Source organism: Mus musculus, chromosome 6 (assembly GCF_000001635.26).
Source record: "Mus musculus strain C57BL/6J chromosome 6, GRCm38.p6 C57BL/6J".
NCBI classification, from domain to species: Eukaryota; Metazoa; Chordata; class Mammalia; order Rodentia; family Muridae; genus Mus; species Mus musculus.
The window spans coordinates 97,016,021-97,035,526 of record NC_000072.6 but is presented as its reverse complement, the minus strand read 5'-3'; the positions used below and the strand labels follow the sequence as shown (position 1 = coordinate 97,035,526).

At 44.2% G+C, this 19,506-nt stretch overlaps 1 protein-coding gene across 2 annotated transcripts in view; it reads left to right on the top strand.

Annotated features, from left to right (window-relative positions):
- Tafa4 (TAFA chemokine like family member 4) overlaps positions 1 to 19,506 on the top strand; it is a 229,206-nt gene that overhangs the window by 24,885 nt on the left and 184,815 nt on the right. Inside the window, exons 1-2 of one of the 2 annotated variants that reach the window (XM_017321648.2) lie at positions 10,608 to 10,879; positions 15,473 to 15,612. The gene's annotated coding sequence lies outside the window, so the exon portion shown is untranslated. Of the gene's footprint in view, positions 1 to 10,607; positions 10,880 to 15,472; positions 15,613 to 19,506 lie in introns of those variants that run through there. The other variant, NM_177233.5, reaches the window with a different exon arrangement.

Here is a 19,506-nt window from a genome sequence, read left to right as displayed (position 1 = left end):
ACGCTTAGGGCAGGCAGTCCAGAAGTTCACTTACTGTAGCCCGTAGTGAGTGCTCCTGAGGGAAGCCCTCTGTGTTAGGTGGGGTACAGCTGATGAATAAACGGCCTCTGGAGGACCATTCTGCATCTCTGTTCTTGTGGGGAGGCTTGGTAGAGTCCAGCCGCCTTGCTCATACCAAGCATCTTTGTCTCACGTCCTTGTCTGAAGCTCTGCTGTGGGGAGTCCTAGACCAAGGCCCCATTGATGCTGATGATGTGGCTTCATTGTCACCGGTCTGTCTCATCCTAGCCCTCACGGCGGTCACTTCCGAGCTTTTTATGAATCTCTTTGTTAACATTTGCCTGCTTATTTTCTTCATTTCTTTCAGGATGACAAGGGTCTCTTTGTTCTTGGACCTCTGACCCTTGTCATCCTGGGGATCTTAGAGACTTCAGCTCCCTTCTCACCACAGTTCACTCGCAGCCCTAGCTGGCCTTAGGCTCTCCCGGTTTCCTCCTTGAAGAAACAGCCACAGAGACAAGCTCATGTTGCTTCCCTGGGCCATGCGTATTTATAGCACCAGCTTTCCAACTGCGGGCTAACTTTCCGAGGTGCTTGCTTTGAAATAGACTTTCTGAAGGACCTCTGTGGGGCTAATGAGGCCACTTCTACACTTGCAAGTTGGAATATATTACAGAAAAGTGGCTGCAAGAGGCACTTGAAACGATGGGACTCTGTATAGGACAAATTGTGTGTGTGTGTTTTCCATCGAAAAAGCATTCAGCAACAGTTTCCTGGTACTTTTATGACAAGTTGATGTCTTATATAGAAATAATTACATCATCTGCTGGTTAACTTTGAGGCTTCTTACAGAATGGACGGGTGGCAGGGTCAGTCTATGGGTAGGAGGAAGGAGCAAAGCTTGCAATTCCTGAAGTGAAGGTTCTTTAACCCTTTCTGTGTGTGATTTTGTGTGGTCCTTTTTGGAGAGTCAACAAAGCAGAACTATGGTGAATTTTTGGTTCCTTAAAAGTTTTTTTCTTTAAATTACACCCACCTTCCTTCCTTCCTTCCTTCCTTCCTTCCTTCCTTCCTTCCTTCCTTCCTCTCTCTCTCTCTCTCTCTCTCTTGTATGTATGTATCTTATATGTATGTATGTATTTGTATGTATGTATCTTGTTTGTATGTATGTATGTATGTATCTGTATTGGTTAGTTTTGTGTCAACTTGACACAGCTGGAATTATCACAGAGAAAGGAGCTTCAGTTGAGGAAAGGCCTCCATGAGATCCAACTGTAAGGTATTTTCTCAATTAGTGATCAAGGGGGAAAGGCCCCTTGTGGGTGGGACCATCTCTGGGCTGGTAGTCTTGGGTTCTATAAGAGAGCAGTCTGAGCAAGCCAGGAGAAGCAAGCCAGTAAAGAACATCCCTCCATGGCTTCTGCATCAGCTCCTGCTTTCTGACCTGCTTGAGTTCCAGTCCTGACTTCCTCTGGTGATGAACAGCAGTATGGAAGTGTAAGCCGAATAAACCCTTTCCTCCCCAACTTGCTTCTTGGTCATGATGTTTGTGCAGGAATAGAAACCCTGAATAAGACAGTATCTATCTATCTATCTTGTGTATATGTGTGTGTGTATCTCAAAAGACAAGCTGCTGGACATGAGTTTTTTCCTTCTGTCACGAGGGTCCTGTGGATCAAACTTGTGTTTATCAGGCTTAGTGGCAGGTGCCTTCATCTGTTGAGCGGTCTCATCAGCCCTGTTGCTTTGCTTTTGAAACAAGGTTTTACCCTGCAGTGTAGACTGGCTGGGAACAAACTGTATAGCCAAGGCTGGCCTTAAACTTGTGACACTGTACCTGGCTTTCCAAGTGTTATATTTTGTGGGTATGGGTATAGGAGTGGTGTGTGTGTGTGTGTGTGTGTGTGTGTGTGTGTGTTGGTACACTTGCCCATGTGTGTATGTATAAAGGTCACAAGTTGCTGTTGGGTATCTTTATTGCTCTTCACTATTTATTTAATTAATTAATTATTTATTTATTTAGTATATATGTATGTATGTATGTATTATGTATGTATGTATGTATTTGTGTGTCAGTGTCTCTCATGGAAACTGAGACTTACCAGTTTGGCTAGTCTGGCTGGCCTGTCCCTGACCCTACCACCTTCTAGCTCAGCTCAGGGATTACACATGTGTGCTGCCCTGCCTGGGATTTACATGAGTGCTAGACATCCAAACTCAAGTCTCCAGGTTTGTTCAGCAAGCGCTTTGCCCACTGAGCCATCTTCCTGGCTCCCAAGATTATATTTTAAAATCTATAAACGCATCATATCCCAAGAAAGCCAACTGACCAGGAGCTCAGTGGCGGGGAACCCCGGGGGACTGTGTGATAGGGAACAGGAGGCTCACGGTGTCCAGGCCAAAGGCATCCAATTACAGCAGGTCCATTCCTGTGGACGTGCCTGGCTGTTGACAGACATGCATTTGACGGTGTTAGCAATAAACTGTAAGAAGATCAAAGTTAGCCAGGGTTCCTGTTTGTGGCTGGTTGTAGAGACTGTACAATTCTCACATATACTTCCTGTTGCCGACATTTACAACAGGAGGAGATACTGAACTTCAAAGAGAGATTTGGGAAGTTAGAATGTTACTTTATTTCCTTTCTGATCCTAGCTCCTGGACTTCTGAATTCTATTCAAAGACCTCAGACTCAGGTAGAGCTGAGATTGATAGTTGCTTTCCCCATTGAAACCATCCTCTCCCCAGTCCCCATCTGCCTTCCTCCAAAGCCTGTGCTGAGCTCCTGTTTGGTGGAGGGTGTGTACCTGCAGCTTCCAGCTCTTCAGGAAGGTGTGGGGACTGCGGACTGAGTGAACCCGTTGTGCCTGCCACAGTCTCAACCAGATATAAATAAGGAAGTGGGGACGTTCTCTCAGGATTTCCGACCTTGGGTTTTCTCTTTTTTAATTTTTTTTATTTTGTTCCTTTCATCTATTATAGAAATGACCATTGATTGGAGGAACCAATGATGTCTGAAATTACCTATTAGATTGAAAAGACGTTGGGAAGTGATTTTCCTAACTTGGTTGTCAGGTTTTCTCTGGCAAGATCGGTTTGCTGGTTGCTGTCCCATGCATGGTGTTTGGGATGAACAAGTCAGCCTCTTGTCTGTGTATGAATGTTCATACACATGCAGCGCATGAATGTTCAGCAAGTTTACAGTTGCTTCTCAGGCTCCTATTCAAAGACAAATGCACACAGATGGAAAATAACAGAGGCAGAAAGCCAGAAGACAGCGCTTACTAGAGCAGAGGTTCTCAACCTTTGGAGGTTGAGCATCTCTTTCACAGGGGTCCCCTAAGACCATTGCAAAACACAGATATTTACATTGGAATTCATGACAGTAGCAAAATTACAGTTATGAAGTAGAAAATGAAAATAATCACAACATGATGAACTGTATTCAAGGGTCACAGCATTAGGAAAGTTGAGAACTAGTTCTCTGGCATGTGTGGTTGGGACATGAAATAATTCAGGTATTGGAAACCAGTCCTACTTACCGTTAGGGAGCAGTAACTGTAGCTATTATAGAACACACACTTTGGGATACGAAGGAGGTCATATTCTCAGTGTTAAGCAGGTAGGTGCTAGAGTGTGCGTTTATAACTCCACTCCTCTTGATGGCTGATCCTCGTCAAACCATGGCATTGCTGTGTCCAAATCTCCTTTGTAATATGGGGATAATGGGATGGCCCTTCTCAATGTGTGGGGACGATGAAATGAAGCCACTTGTAGATGGCTCTTGGAGAAGAGTCAGACATTGCTTGCTTATGGAATCAGCAGTGGCCCCCGCTGTTGCGAATTCTAGCACCTAGTGGTCCAGGTACATTTCACAGGGCACTCTCCTGACTCATCTCATCCAAACTCCATTGTTGTATGCTTGGCTATTGAGTGTTTACTACTTCATGTCTTTGAGCATGTGACCTGTGACTCGTGCATGCGATGAGCTTCAGTTCTAAATTCTATGTGAAGTTCAGCTGCTGAGGATAGACGGAGTTCTTCGAGTACCACAGGCTTGGAAACAATTCCCATCTCTGCCCTTCAGCCTTGTGTCCTTGAGACGGTGCTGGGGGAGATTCAGTTTCCCTGTCTGTCAAAGGGGATGCATTCATTTAGAAACACCCACACCTACTCTAGCAAGGCCTAGCAAAGGTGGATTTGTTTGTTTTTTCTTTTTGAACTAGCTAAAGAAGTTCCCATAGAGTGGAAGGGAAGGGTGCAGATAGAGCGAGGGAAGTCTGTGAACGGGACCTGGATCCTGCTCTCCCATTTCATTTCGTGCTTTTGGGCATGTGAGACAGTCTTGTCTCTGCAAACTCTGTTTCTTTGTTGTCCTGCATGGGGGGGAAGGAAATCTGCTCCCCAGCCTTCCTAAGCATACTTCTCTCCTCCACAACTTAGTTCTCAATGACAGGCTGTCTCCCAGTCCCAACTCTCGTGTTCCAGCAAGGAGAGTCACTAGGCTTGGGCTGAATTTGCATGGGTGGCTGAACCCCACGGCAACACTGCTGCCCCCTCTGATGAGCCTGCTGGGCCCCAGATGTTTACAGTAAAATTTTAGTTGTGAACTAGGTCAAGAGCAAAGAAAGGGTCTCTGGATAAAAACTTGGCCATCTGGCAGAACCCGTGAACGGTCACCTTTGAGATGGAGAATAAGAGGAATGGATCCCAAGTCTTTGACCTAAGCCAGTGGTGCCACACCCAAGGAGGGACTTTCGTAAGGGGTACTCTGAGAATGCCAAGGGCCCCACTGTCTCAGTATCTGATGAGTGGTTCATCTGTATAGAAAGGTTGCATACATAAAGTTAGAGGCACGTGAGGGTCTTCCCCATCATTGCAGCCAGAGTTGCAAGAACTCCATCTTTTTCAGGGACTGCAGTTGGAGCCAGGGGTTCCAAGCTGGACTTCTGGAGTGTTCCACAGAACTGACTCCCAAGGTCTTGGCCTAGCACTTCCTGTTCTGTGTCAACCCTCTTTTCTTTCTTCTTACCTCTTTTCTATTTTTCTCTCCCTTTCTAACCCATGGGGTGCACCCCTATCCTTGTTTGAAAACCTAAGTCTATTGCTTACTTGTTTGGGGTCCTTGTCTGATAGGTGGATGTAATTTTTTTTTCTCTTCTGTTAAATAGGAATTTCAAGAAAACAAAAAGTCAAACATAAGATCAAGAAATGGCTGCCTTCTAGTGTTTGTTATTCTGAGGACAAAATGCCACATGGTTCAGTGTGTGAGTGGCCCTTATACCTGTCGCTCTGTTATCATATTGGTGAATTCTTTGATTCCTCCTCCTCCTTTTTAAAGATTTATTTATTATTATTAAGTACACTGTAGCTGTCTTCAGACACACCAGAAAAGGATGTCAGATCTCATTAGGGATGGTTGTAAGCCACCACGTGGTTGCTGGGATTTGAACTCAGGACCTTCAGAAGAGCAATCAGTGCTCTTACCCACGCAGCCATCTCGCCAGTCCTTCCCTCCTCTTCTTAAACAAGGTGTGAAGCTAGCTATCAGCTAGGGGGTCACAGTATTTTCTAGGGCCTGTGAACATTTTTTTCTGCATCATACACAAAGCGTTGATCTTAATCTTACAGAAAGTGATTGGTTATTGATTACTGCTAGACAAGATTGATCTCTCTTGGGGCTGTCAAACGTGTGTCCTTGGGGTCCCTGTCCACCCTGTCTCCTGTTCCATTGTGTCGTCTTCTTGCTCTCTGCACAAAAAGCACTGGGTCTTCTTCAATTCCTTATTTACCTTCTTCCAACTCCTCCCAGTCCCTTGCCATAGTCTAGTTGTCCAGGACACTATCCTTGTGTCCAGTGGGACCTATTGCCTGCATCTTCTGTTCAGCATAGCTTTTGCAGCGGTCTTTGTCATTTGGAAATGTTTTGTAAAACTGGCTCTGAGCTTCCTAGTAACAAAAGTGAAGGGAAACAAGACTCTGTTATAGAAAAGAAAATATCCCTAGGATAAAAACCATTTTCTGGCACCCTGACTCAGGGCTTGAGCCTGTGGGCATTTTGCTAGTTTGCCCCTGCTTTGAGGGACCGAGGTATTGAGCAGGTATATAAGAGGACTCTAGCATGGAGACCTTGATTCATTGGTACCCTCTGCTCAAACAGTTGGCCAAATAAATGCATCCTCTTGTTCCTCTGTTGAGATCTTAATGTGTATCTAAAAATCAGCCAGGTGGCAGTGGGCTTCATGTCTTGAGGTCATAGGTAGGTCTGCTGATATACCGTGAGACAAATTGTGGTCCCAGAGAGAGTTAATAAAAGGTTGGGGGATAGGACCATGGGGAGGTGGGGGGCAAACCAATAGTGAGGCTCAGCTTCTCCAGTCACCTAAGTACTCATTCCATTTCTGACCCATAAACTCCATCCATACACTAAATCACTTTCTATTTCTCTCCTATTTCATACTCCCGTTTCGCATTTGGAACCGAACTATTGGTCACTTGTTAGACTGCTTGTCTAGACTAAACGAAGCCCTGGGTTTGACCCTCAGCACCCCACAGACTGGATATGGAGGTACTCACCTGTAATCCCAGTACTCAGGAGGTGGAGGCAGGAGGATCAGAGTTCAGGGTCACCTTTGGCTACCTAGTGAGTTTGAGGCCAGCCTGGGCTACCTGAGCTCCCATGTATCCTTCCCATGTACACTCATGTGCCTTCCCATGTACCCTTCCCATGTACATTCATGTGTCTTTCCATGTGCCTTTTCCTTCTGTGCCTTTGCTCCCTCTGCTCTGGATTCCTGGGTGCTCCTGAACTAACTGTAGCCACTGCCTTTTCCTCCCTCCTTTGGTCGCATGTCCATCCTGATGTTGAGGTACCTTCTTAGAGATGCCAGGCCATCCCAGAGTGTCAAGTCCCAGCAGCCTCTTTCTACCAGGCCCAGTCCCACCACAATCCCCATTTCTCTGCAATTCTCCCAGTCCACAGTGACCTTACTCAGCTTGTTTACCATGGTGTCTGTTTCCTTGTGCCGGGATACAAGCCGCAGGACTCCTGGGAGCAAGTCTCTCCTTCTATGCACAGGGCACAGGTTCTTATAAGAAGAGCTCCTCAGACATGCTTGTGAAGGGACTCCTGTAGAAGTGACCTGTTGACCACACAGCTGAGCCGCAGATGCCCATGTGACTTGAATATATCCTTCACCAATTGCTTTGCCAACTTTAACACCCCTTCATCCGCTCCCGGGAAGCCCTGTGGCTTCCCAGCTCTTCCTTTGCTGCCATCTTTCTTCTTGTCCTCTTTTCTGGATCTCTGGGGGGCCCTGGCTGATCTTTTCAAGGTCCAGGGCTTAATTTTCACTATCCCCAAAGATGCCACTACTTTAATGGACTATTCCCTCAGCTGCTCCATGCAGGTGTGTGGTCTCCAGTTAGATAGTCACTCCTGGGGAGTCAGGAAGCAGTTTTGTTCCTAATCTTACTAGCATGTCCTTGCACAATGTGTGAATCAAATCTAATGCCACTATACACCTCAAGGGTGACACTGGCAGGATCTTTATCAAGTTACCCAAAGTCTGAATGCTTAGAGGCAGTTAGAACCTCAGAGAAACGCAGACATTCCTATGGGACCTACTGAGCAACATGCTGTTATCGTTTGAATTGTCAGTACATACGGGTATTTTGAGCATCCTTAAGTAGCCTAGGACCCTTGATAGACTGTCGCTGAGATTGTGTTTTAAAGGTACCATGGAGAAGCAGAAAAGATGGCATGATGTGACACTCGTGTTTAATATGGGTAGAAATTTGGTAGACGTAATTGCCATTTTATTTATAAGCTATTGCTTATTGATTTGACTTTTTAAAAGTAGCGAGTTTATTTTCTGTGGTATTGCTATTTAAATTATATCATATATTATTTAAGGATGATTTGTATTCTGTTTTTTAAGCATGGATTTATTAAACACTAAAGTGTATTATGATAACAGTTCAGATTGGCAGTTAACATTAGCAGGCAATAGAATTCCTTTCTTTGTCCACAAGAGGGCTCTCCTGTCTAACAAAAGGTAATTTTAAAGTTGAAAATGTAATGGAGGTTTAGATTAAGCCTCTAAGAAGCATTTATCCCGGTAATGGATTAAAGTGGCCAATATTGTCTGCAATGGGCTTTGTCTTGCTATGCTATCCAGCTATGCTGCAATTTAGTATGAGGGTCTGTCCAAGGATGTCTTTGAAAGGGAATCCCAGTGTACTGCCCTTAGACGATGCTCTGTGCAATCAGTCGCTAAGACTGGAAGGCACTTGACTGGACTCTTAGTCAAATTCTAATTGACAGGAATCTGGAGAAGCCTGGTCACGTGCTGTTCATTTTTTTGTGGGAAGGGCTACCTGATTAACCAATGCATATTTAAAGCCTGGCATGGCAGGCTACATGGCAGCATCCTAGAGATTGGGATTTGGGGGTGAGGGGCACGGACAGCATATCCTTCTGTCCTGGAAGGTCACATAATAGTTTTGTCAGCAGTTTGCCAGCCACCCCTGGGAAGGATTACAGCAGCAGAGGTACTGTTAAAGGTGCTATGAACCTTCCTTCGGTGTTGTGAATATTCCTGACATGGAGGTGAGATCATATCATACCAAGCAGTTTCTGGATTAAGTTCAGAGCTTGGTGGCTCACGGGCCACATGCATGGTATGCTGGTCTTTCATGATGGTAGCTAAAGACCTTTGTCACTCTGTTTTGGTTATTTGAAAAATGAGAGGAACATTTCCAATTAAAGACTAGTCTAATTAAAAGGAATCAAGCCTCTACAGTGAGGATAATTGGGCCTTAAGAGATTTATGGCTACACTGGCATCGCCGGTCATATTTGCTCAGCCCCAGACCTGGCTAATTTCGCTTGAATGACAAGCCGTGCAGCTGTGCTGGTTGACACTGGATTTTGTGAGATCATTTTATTTTATGTACCTCACCAGATTCCTCTTTTTCATGTGTTCTGGCTCCAACTGCAGCATCCTTGTTTAGGATAACTGCTCTGTGCTTCTCATGGTCACCTGAAGGCTAAAATGGTGCTTTCTCAGTGATGAAAAGGGTTTGATCCCATCTCCTTTAGACAGGAATACCACCTGATGGAAATGAAGAAGTGGCATAGTTAGAAATTTCTCAGGTCTTAAAATCAGAGCACAAGCCATACAAGGGACATGGCATGTATAGTTAATTAATTTAATTCAGCTCCAATTAGAAGAGCCTTCTTCAAGAACTCTACCCCATCATTCAGAACAGAAGGTATTGATAACATATGAAATTAAAATGCCATTTATAAAATTCTTTAATTTTTAATAGACACGGTTATTGTCTTTAATGGCTCATTTACAATGTACTTGAGTATGTTGTAAAATGATCCAGTAGTAAATTCTTCATTGATGTTTTTAAGGAAGCCATAAAAAGGCAATTTGTGGCATGCCTCTACCACATATTGGCAGAAAAGCAGGCTATTTTAATGTAGCCGATGCCCATACTCTAATGGCGAAGTAATTCCACGCATCGTGTGATAATCATAAACGAGAGGCTGGTGGAGGCTTCAGCCATGAAGCACCATTTGTAACACACTGGTCAAAGTCACTGATGATCTGTAGCTTTCATCAGCACATGCTTCGGCCTAAGGAGGTCATTAATTCCTGTTTCCTTTCAGAATAAATTTGCCAGAGAAAGGGTTCCACTGGCCATGTATTCTTAGGTGGAAAAGCTGGGGGCAAATCAGCAAAGACATCCAATGCACTTGTTGGTTTTTGTTTTTGTTTTTGTTTTGTTTTTTTTTTGAGCATCTGAAAATAGAAACATCCTTCCTTGTTTCTGTCTGGAGGCCTGATGGGTCCTTCTGTGTAGGCAGATTCCCTTCCAGAGACAGTGTCTAGTAGTTACTCACAAGACTGTCTCCCCTCTGCCCCTCCTTCACTCATAAGATCCCTTTGGGCTCCCCAAACCGAGGCATTTATAAAATATTTTTCCACCCCATCATCTTCTGTCTTGAGCAGGAACAAGAGCAGAAAGGTGATTTATCACACTGGGAGACTCCACAGCAACTTGCCTCTTAACAACAGTGGTTAGCACTGTTCCGCCTCGCACCTGGTACCCAAGGGCTGTGAGTAGAAGCCACCTGGCCATCCCAGTAGATGCCATCCTTGGAGGTCAGAGCGGACCTTGTGGTGATTCTGTAAACAGCTAATGACTGTGTCCTCACCACTCTGGTGCTGATGCAAGAGGCCCTTGGAGACGTTCCCCACCAGTGGCCAGCAGGAGAGGCGGCTCAAATGGATGTCTTGTAACTAAGCGAGATTCTGCCTTGCCAGATTCATGTGAAAATGCTTCGGGATGAGACCGTAGCAGGTAATGAATATAAGTGCACGCACAGAAGAGAAAGCCTCATTAGCTACTTATTTATTCTAGTTCTGGTGTTGGATCTCTTCACAGAGGCCAACAGAAGTCATTCAGTCGTCTCCTTACATACCATTCAGCTCTGGTGTATTTCCACTGAACTGATGTAGCGTTCTGATCAGAAGTGCAGCCAGCGGCTCTTGTAAGTTTGATGAAATGGTGACACAGATTGTGTAATTCTTGCAGGTTTTACCTTCATTTGTGTTGTGGAGCTGGGCACCTTTCGTTGAATCTGTTGCATATCAGAGCCCCGACTCACTGTCTTCCAGCAGCCGTTTAAGACAAAGCAGAACTAATATGTTGAGATCCGAGTAAACCCTTGTGAACCTAAGCCAGGGACTGCAGACCGAGTCCCAGAGGTTGTGGTTCAGTGTCTTCAGGGGCCAAGGAAACCTGGCTTGATTTTCAGTGGACTTTAAACATGTGGGAAGAGCTGCACGCGTTTTGGGAATGTGTTGGTGAGTTTATAGTCTAGTAGATTTCAGACATTTGGCATCTCTGTGCCAGGCGGCTAGAATGGGAATCTTAGCTCATGTGTGTCCTAGCCGAGTGACTTTGGTCAAGTCTCTTGTCCTTTCCATGCCACAAGGAGGCAGACATAAGCCCTAATTTGGAGTGAATGCTCAGTCATTCATTTGTTTGTTTTGCAGCACAGGGGGCTGAATGAAGGGCCTTATTTATGCCAGGAGAGTAATCTGCCACCAATCTGGCCCCAGGACCATTCTAACTCTACTCTATCTATCACAGAGTCGTTTGTAGTCCAGGCTAGCCTGAAAACTTGAATCCTTCTGTCTTATTCTGCCAAGTAGCTGGAAGTAAAGGTGTGTACCACCATATTCAGGGGACGTTAATATTTTAAAATGCTTAACTCAGTGTTTGTGTGTTTGGTCTATGGTAGATCCTGTCTAAGAGTCTGCTTTTTAGGGGAGGTTGGGGGCAGATTGTCATGTAGCCCAGGCTGGCCTGGAGTTCACTATGTGGTAAAGATGTCCCTGAATCTTGTTTTTGTTTCTTTAGTGCTGGCACTGCAGACATATGTATTTCACCATGCCTAGCAGTAAAAGTTATTTATTTAATCAAATATTATTCTGCTGGTTGATTTATTAATATATATATGAAATGTATGTATGTATGTATGTATGTATGTATGTAACACATATGTAACATATATGCATGCATCACAGCATGTACATAGGGGTCTGAGGGCAAGTCAGTTCTCTCCTTCCATGTGGTTCCAGAGATCAAACGCAGGTTATCAGACTTGGCAGCAAGGGTCTTTGCCCACTGAACCATCTTGCTGGCCCAGTAAGAGTTTAAAACAATAAAACAATCAGGCCTCCTTTGGTGATTGAAGGATTAACTACAGTGTTCAAGCTATGAACTCTTATTGCTTAGAAAAGATAATCACAGTGTCAAGAATTTTTTTAACATATCTGATAAATGGAAGCCTTTTAAGTGCATGCCTTGTTTTGATGTTTCTAACAATGGAGAATTGAAAGAATAGTACAAAGTCCTCCCTTGTGCTTGCTCCTCATCATTCAATTCATTCATTCATTCGTTCATTCATTCACTCACTCACTTATTTCCCCTTCTTATCTTCCCTCAGACCCCACCCTCTTCCTCCTGCACATACCCGTTTCCATCTTCTCTCCTTTTTCTTTCTTTCTTTTCCTTGGATTCATTTGAAGTGAGCTGTAAGTATTCATCCCTTTACTTTGTAATAGTTCAGAGCATAGTTTTCTATAAAAACGACATTTCTGAACTGCAATGCAATCAAGATGAGGAGTTTACAACGGAGAGTTTGAATGCTTATTCAACATTGTGCTTCATATCCTCCATTCAGGTTTTCTGATTGTCATTTAATCTATAGCTGTTTGTGTGGACAGGGCTCATCCTGAGAATGACGAGAGATTCTTCCATTGAATTATGCAAATTGCCCAGAGTAATTCTTCCTCTTTCTTTAGGTGTGTGTGGGGTTGGTTGGTCTTTATGATCCAGATAATTTTCGTAAGCAAACCCGAGTGCTTATATTCCAAATGCCCCAAATGCCCGAGTTCGTCTGAGTTTTCTTTCTGGATAGAATCCAGGTATCAGGTAACTCTGCCCATTTGAAAAAGGAGCTGATGCATGTCTAGTGTGTAGGGTTTTAGAAAAAAAAAAAAAAACCCAACAACTCAGGATGCATTAGAGATTGACATGAGTGCTGGAGGAGGTGCCGCACAAGCGCTTCTGATGGTGCTTACTCCGAGTGAGCAGCCATCTTCAGAAGGAATCACTCCCCTGGGAGCTCACCCCGTTAACAGGGAAGGCAGGTAGATCAAGAGAAAGGCGAGGCACAGCCTCTCTATTTCCTTGATAAGAAATCAAGGGCAGGCAGCATTCTTTGCTGTGTAACATGGAAATAAATTAAACATCTGAAGAATAGTCTCTTCTGCCCGGAAACCTCAAAGTTTCTCAGTATTGGGAAACATGAATAGACATTCTCCTCTTTCCTTGTGTACAGGCACCTGTCTCTGTATAATGCTACCGTGTCAGGTGAGAGATGAGAGGCACAGCTCAGCACCCAAATGTCGTCTGTGTCTTCTCAGTGCTTTCTGAGGATGGCCAGACACTGTAAACCATTTTTAAACATCTTAGCCTCAGTGTGGGCAGCTCTCATCACTGAGGATTCTGAAAACCCTTTAAAAATAAATGAGTTTTGAAGCTGATTGATGGCAATGGTGATGTTAGACGGGGTGGGGTGATGTGGTGTGTGTGTGTGTGTGTGTGTGTGTGTGTGTGTGTGTGTGTCTTGGCCGGTAGAGTGCTTACTTAGCAAGCCTAGAAGCTCTGAGTTTGGTCCCTCGCACACATAAAACTGGCTTTGATGATGTGTGTTTGTAGTTCACTGGGGAGGTGGAGGCAGGAGGATGAGAAGTTAAAGGTCATCATTGACTCCATAGTGAGTCTGAAACCAGCCTAGATTACAGAAAGAAGTGTGTCACAGTTGGCTTGATGTGGCAGGCAAGGTGATCTGATGGCCTTGATCATAATGAAGCTTACAAGGAGGAGTCCATCATTTTCAGAACTTGCCCAAGATATAGAAAATCTGACTGAGTGAGTCACCTCGCATCCTAAAATTGAACCCAGGGTACTTTGTCTGGCATATGAACTATTCAATCACATGGTGTCTTCACTGACAGTCCTTTTTTTTTTTTTTTTTTTTGGTTTGTGAATTGAAAACAGAATGCTCAGTGGTTCCTCCTGTGAAGAAAACAACATGAATATTAGGTAGGAAAGGTCACCTTTGTTTCCAGTATGAGAAGGAGTTGGCTCTGATAGATTATGTGATGCATTGCTTTCCAATAGCGGAAGGTCACGTCATGCCCTTGGGTGGCCATGGCAACAAAGATGCTCTCACAAAGTCGGAAAGACCTAGGACATGAACATCCTGAGTAACTCATATTTATGCAGCTGTTCAAAGCCATTTCCATTTTGTGGAGTGGATTGTTCCTGGCACTCTCTTTGTTTCCCATGACTCTCAAAGTCTATTACTTAAAAGGTTCTCCCATCAAACTGGGGGAATTATCTAAAGAAGAGCTATATCTACCTTGGGCCTGGTGGTGCATTTGTAACAAGTTCAAGAAGATCCCAAAGTAGTGAGGTGGCATTTTGAAAATCATCTTGATGTTTGTAATATCATTATTTATGAAATGTCAAACCCAATAGTTTGTTAGAATGGTTGGTTGTTTTTCTCTGTACTATGAGGAGGGGCGTATTTCACTCAGAAGTGTGCAAAGCGGTGCGGCTTTGTTTTAGAAAGGTATTTTTTATTTTATGCAGTGCTGGGAGTGAACATACATGGCAAGCACTGACCACTGGGCTTTTCCTGGCTCTTGGGTCATTCAGTTCTTTTTTTATTGATTCTGTTTGGTGAAATAGTTCTGGTGCACTTGGGGTATTGAGTGTCAAGTATGGACTTACTTGAATTCTTTATAACTTGGTAGGATGAATTACGTTGAAAAGACTTTGTGTGTGTGTGTGTGTTTCCCATTAACATTTTTTTCATAAAGGAGCCTTGAAGTGGTCTAGTGTCATTCCAGGTGTCAGCCACCTGGGACGGACGGTCTCAGATGTCCTTTTTTGTCCAAAGGTTAGGGAAATGAAGACTGTGAAACTGTGTATCTTAGATGATTTGGGTCTCTCTGCCAAAAGCTGCTGCTGAGCACATTTCTATTTTAAATTTGTATTGTGCTGGGCTTGGGAGATTGCTCAGTTGATCAGGAAGGGACTTGAAATAGATCTCTAGAACCCACACTACAAAAATAAAAAGCTCCACCAGGTGATGATGGTGTATGCCTTTAGTCCCAGAACATAGGAAGCAGAGACAGACTGATCTCTGTGAGTTCGAGGCCTGCCTGCTTTACAGAGGAGGGTGTTTAGCGTCAGGGCCGCCATAGCTACACAGGAAAACCCTGTCTCAAACAAAACAAGACAAAACAAAACAAACAAAAAAGTTTTATGTGCTAGCATGGTGTTTGCAACTCTAGCTTTGGGGAGGGGGAAACAGATGGATTCCTGGGGTTCACTGGCCAGCCAGGCTAAGCTATTTAGAGAAATCCAGGTCAGTGAGAGACCTTGTCAGAAACAGATGAACAAACAATAACAACAAAAGAAACTAAACCCAAAAGGTAGATGGCAGCCAAGGAACCACACCTGAGGTTGTCCTCTGGCATCCACATGGGCATGCGCACATTCCTGCACACCTGTTTTTACACACATGCATACCTGCTTACATGCATGCACCCACACACATGCGTACCTGCTTACATACACACCCAAATACAAACACGTACTTATATACAAAAGCAAACAGACAATTGTCTATATTGTTTGAACTAGCTTGTGGCTAGGTAGTGGATATTGAATCCTCTTTGCTCCATGGTCAGCATTACTGATAAGAGTTTGTTCATTTGTAGGCTGCAGATGTCGTGGTAGAGAGCCTTGTTTTACGCCTAGAAACCTTAAATGCTAATTGATCCCTGTTTTTCTCCCTTTTGTCTCCTTTAAAGACAGGTCCTCCAAGCCCAAGAAGTTTTGGGGGGCTGCAGAGATGATTGGTCCCAGTTACAAAGGGACATTCACGGTCACTCTCCAGGACCTTCTTGAGTAACAGTGTTTGACTGGAACCATATACTGTGAACTCTCCAAGGTAAAATAATTAAAATGATTTTAATAGACACCAGGAAGCCAAGAGTTGATGAAGTTCTGAAAGCCATTAAAAAAGAATTAGTGTGTGTGTGTGTGTGTAAAATTGTCAAACCAGACAGTGGTGGTGCAGGCCTTTAATTCCAGCACTCAGGAGGCAGAGGCCGGAGGATCTCTGAGTTTGAAGCTAGCCTTGACTACAGAGCAAGTTTCAGGACAGCCAGGGCTGTTACACAGAGAAACCCTTTCTTGAAAAAAAAATCAAGAAAGATCAAAATAAGGGGTAATTGTCATTCTTTTCATGTTAGCACTGTCTTTGAAATGAAGTCGTCTCAGTGTGTGAAGCACTCTGGAACATTCCATTGGGAGAAGATAAGGAGACACAGAAGTATGTGTGAATAACTCCCCTGCCCCACCCTCACTACTCAACCCTGGCACTTAAATAGGGAATCACAGTATTTTTTTTGGGGGTGGGGAATAAGGTAGGGAGAGTGTCTCACTAAGTAGACCAGGCTGGCCCTGAATTCTCACAGAGCTACCTGCCTCTGCTTCTCCAGTGCTGGTTAGAGCACATTGTCACCGTGCCCAGCAGTCACAGCTGTGTTTAGCAAACATTTGTTTTAGGAGCAGAGAAATATGGTATCTAGAACTGTTGCTGTGAGATTCTGGCCAAGGAACCACGGCCTGGGATTTGGAATGTCTGTTCTCAGACTTCTGATTTAGGGTCCTGTTTGGGTTTAGCAGGAAAATTGAAACCATTCAGGATGATATGAAACAGAGGAAAGTGAACCAGAGACTGGTTACACATAGGCTGGGATCAGAGAAGCGGACCAAAAGATGGGGCAGCCCAGCATTGATACCTTTGGAAGCCAGTTTGGTGCAGTCCCCTCCAGAGTGTGGGTGTTACTATGGCTACCATGGAGCTCTCTCCTTTGAGTAGATTCCAAGCACAGGGGAAAGATAAAGGGATTTTGCAGGTGTAATTAAGATCCCAGCTAATTGGCTTGAAGTTCAATGCAGTGCACACACCCTCTGTCCAACTTAGTTGTTCAGGTAAACTCTGTGATAGGAGTGTTATTTCTTTGGAAGAGTAGTTTAAAACTAAGACAGGGCTAGGAGACTGTACCCATCAAGCCTCTAGGGGCCGAGAGTCCTTGGCCAGTACTATACCATGTCAACTTCAATTACAAAGACCAAGGACATGTTTTCTATTATCCCAAGGACTGATTTCCTAGTTGGGCCTCTAGGTGAGGACATGACCAGTTAAATCTTTTTATTTTTTCCCCTTCCTGTTCTCTCTCTCTCTCTCTCTCTCTCTCTCTCTCTCTCTCTCTCTCCGTGTAGAATTGAACCCAGGACTCTAATATTATGGACCTCCAGCAATGACCAGAGGACCCACACCAGACTCCCAACTTGCAAAACGAATCTTCTATTTTTGATGTACTATTGCCTGCTCTTTTTAGCCATTTACTTAGGAGTCCTCAGGACTCTGCCTTTCTGCTTAGGAGGGTTGGTGTGAAAACAGAATTTCCCCACCTCCTCTGCTTCAGTGCACGTTGTAAAGGGACCTAAGCCCTAGAACAGCGACTTGAAAGGTTACGAAGAAACCACTGTGTGGACCTCATACTAATTTAAGATGCTATGATTTGTCAACTATGTATAAAACTTAAGGGAGACAAAGAGATTGAAAATTTCATATTTGATCTTTCTATTTTTCTTTTTTGAGACAGCATCTTTTGTAATCTGGGATAGCCTTGAACTCACTATTTAGCTGAGGATGATTGAAAACTTCTGATCCTCTTGCCTTCACGTCCTTGGTGCCAGGCTAACAGACATGCACCATTGTGCCTGTTTTTGTGTGGGGTTTGTGCATGCTAGGCAAGCACTCTCCCAGCTGTGACATACCTTCTGCCCCTTGATTAATTTTTAGTGGAATAGTCTCTCTTGTGCATAGTGATTTAAGTCCTAACTGGGAACCCCCACATCTGTTACTCATCTAACTAATCCAGAGTATTTTGCCTCTTATTCTAGGGTTAAAAATTGAGAGATCTATAAGTTGGGTTGGTAGATACCCAGCCAGTGGTGGGGGTATGGAGACACATCTCCAGGGAGCTGCTGTTACCCACTTGGTCCACAGAAATGTAAGCCTCAGAGTTTCAGAAGCAATTTTTCAAGGAAATGGATTCTGATGTTCAGTCAGGACATTTTCTATGTAGGCAACCAGTTTGTTTTAAGAGTAGTGCAAATGTGTCTGGTGTACAGGCAGGGTCAGGGTCAGGGTCAGGGTCAGGGTCAGGGTCAGGGTCAGGGGCAGGGTCAGGGGCAGGGGCAGAGGAAGATTTCTTTGAATTCAAGGTCAGCCAGGGCTACATTTGGAGACATCATTATCTCAATGATGATGATGATGATAATAATATAGAAGCTGGACAAAACAAACGAAACACTTGTAGGCAGGATCCTTGGTTTCTAATTTGTAGCAATCAGTGATTCAAACAGAGAACACTCGAACATATTAGTTCCCTAATTAGTTCCCTAATTTAGCAGTTCAAAGGGGCTTTGCAAACAGCTTAAAAGGGCAAGAAGAAGTCAATGCCATGTGTCACCTCTAACCTGGACAGCTTCTGAGATGATCTTAGGATCTCATCTTGGCCTGGCTGCTTCAGAGGCAGGCTCAGATGCACGAAATATCCATGAGCAATGTGACATTTCTCTAAAAGGCGCATCTGGCTAAATATGAGAGTCTTGATGGGGAGGGATGGGGCAGATCCTGGGTCTGGGAGTACTTGCTGGAGCCTCGGAGCCTGAGATGCTGCTGTTCCCAGGAATGGAATACCAGCTCTGGTTGAGGTACCTGAGGGTAGACTGGCAGCTGGCATCCTGCAGGCCTTTTCTTTTGACTCTTCCCAAGTGTTACCCAAATAGTAACCCAATCCCACTTGGCCGGTTTATCCTCTGCCCAAGAGTTTTTGTTTTTCATAGAGTTGACCTACTAACCCATGAACTCTGCATTCTTGGATTGACCAACTATTTGTAAAGAACTGCAGCTGCATCAACATACACAGGCTTTTACAATTCTCAGTATTTCCCAGACATCACAGAAGAGCAGCTATTTCTGTAGCTTTTATATCTTTTGAGGAATCACACATAATCTAGGGATGATTTTTAAAGTGTTCAGGAGTTGTGTGGTTTCACAGGAGGTATATCTATATATGTTCTATAGAAGGTATTGTACAGGAGGTATGCAGCTGCACAGGAGCTGTGCATGGAGAAGGCTTCCTGTGGTCCACACATACAGAAGGCTGAAATTATACAGGAGGTTGTACAGGTTTGTGGTTAAAGACAAGGTGTGTAGCTACACAGGAGGCATGTAGCTACATTGGAGGTATGCAGTAATAGAGTTAGTGAGAGGTTATGCTAAATGGGTGAGCTTGTGGAGGTATGCAGAAGGTATATAGAGGATGTATACAGAGGGGGTATACAGAAGGTATACAGAGGAGATATACAGAGGAGATATACAGAGGAGATATACAGAGGAGGTATACAGAAGGTATATAGAAGTGGTATATGGGAGATATACAGAGGAGGTGGGAGTTTGCAGAAGTGGTGTGGTTATGGAGGAAATATGTGGTTGTACAGGAGGGGTGCTGTTTGTTACAGAGGAAGTGTGTGCTTGTGCAAGTGGTTTGTGGTGAGGAGACGTGGGGCTATACAGGAAATATGCTGTTATACTGGAAGTACGTTGGTGGTAGGCAAATGCTACCCTAATTTTTGGGAGGGACTTGGAGATCCACTGTTTTGGGTGTCTGTGAGTCAGTCTGCAGAGTTCTAAGGTGGGGCTGAGCATGGAGAAGGCTTCCTGTGGTCCGCTGTAGGAGACATGTGCAGGCAGACACAAGTA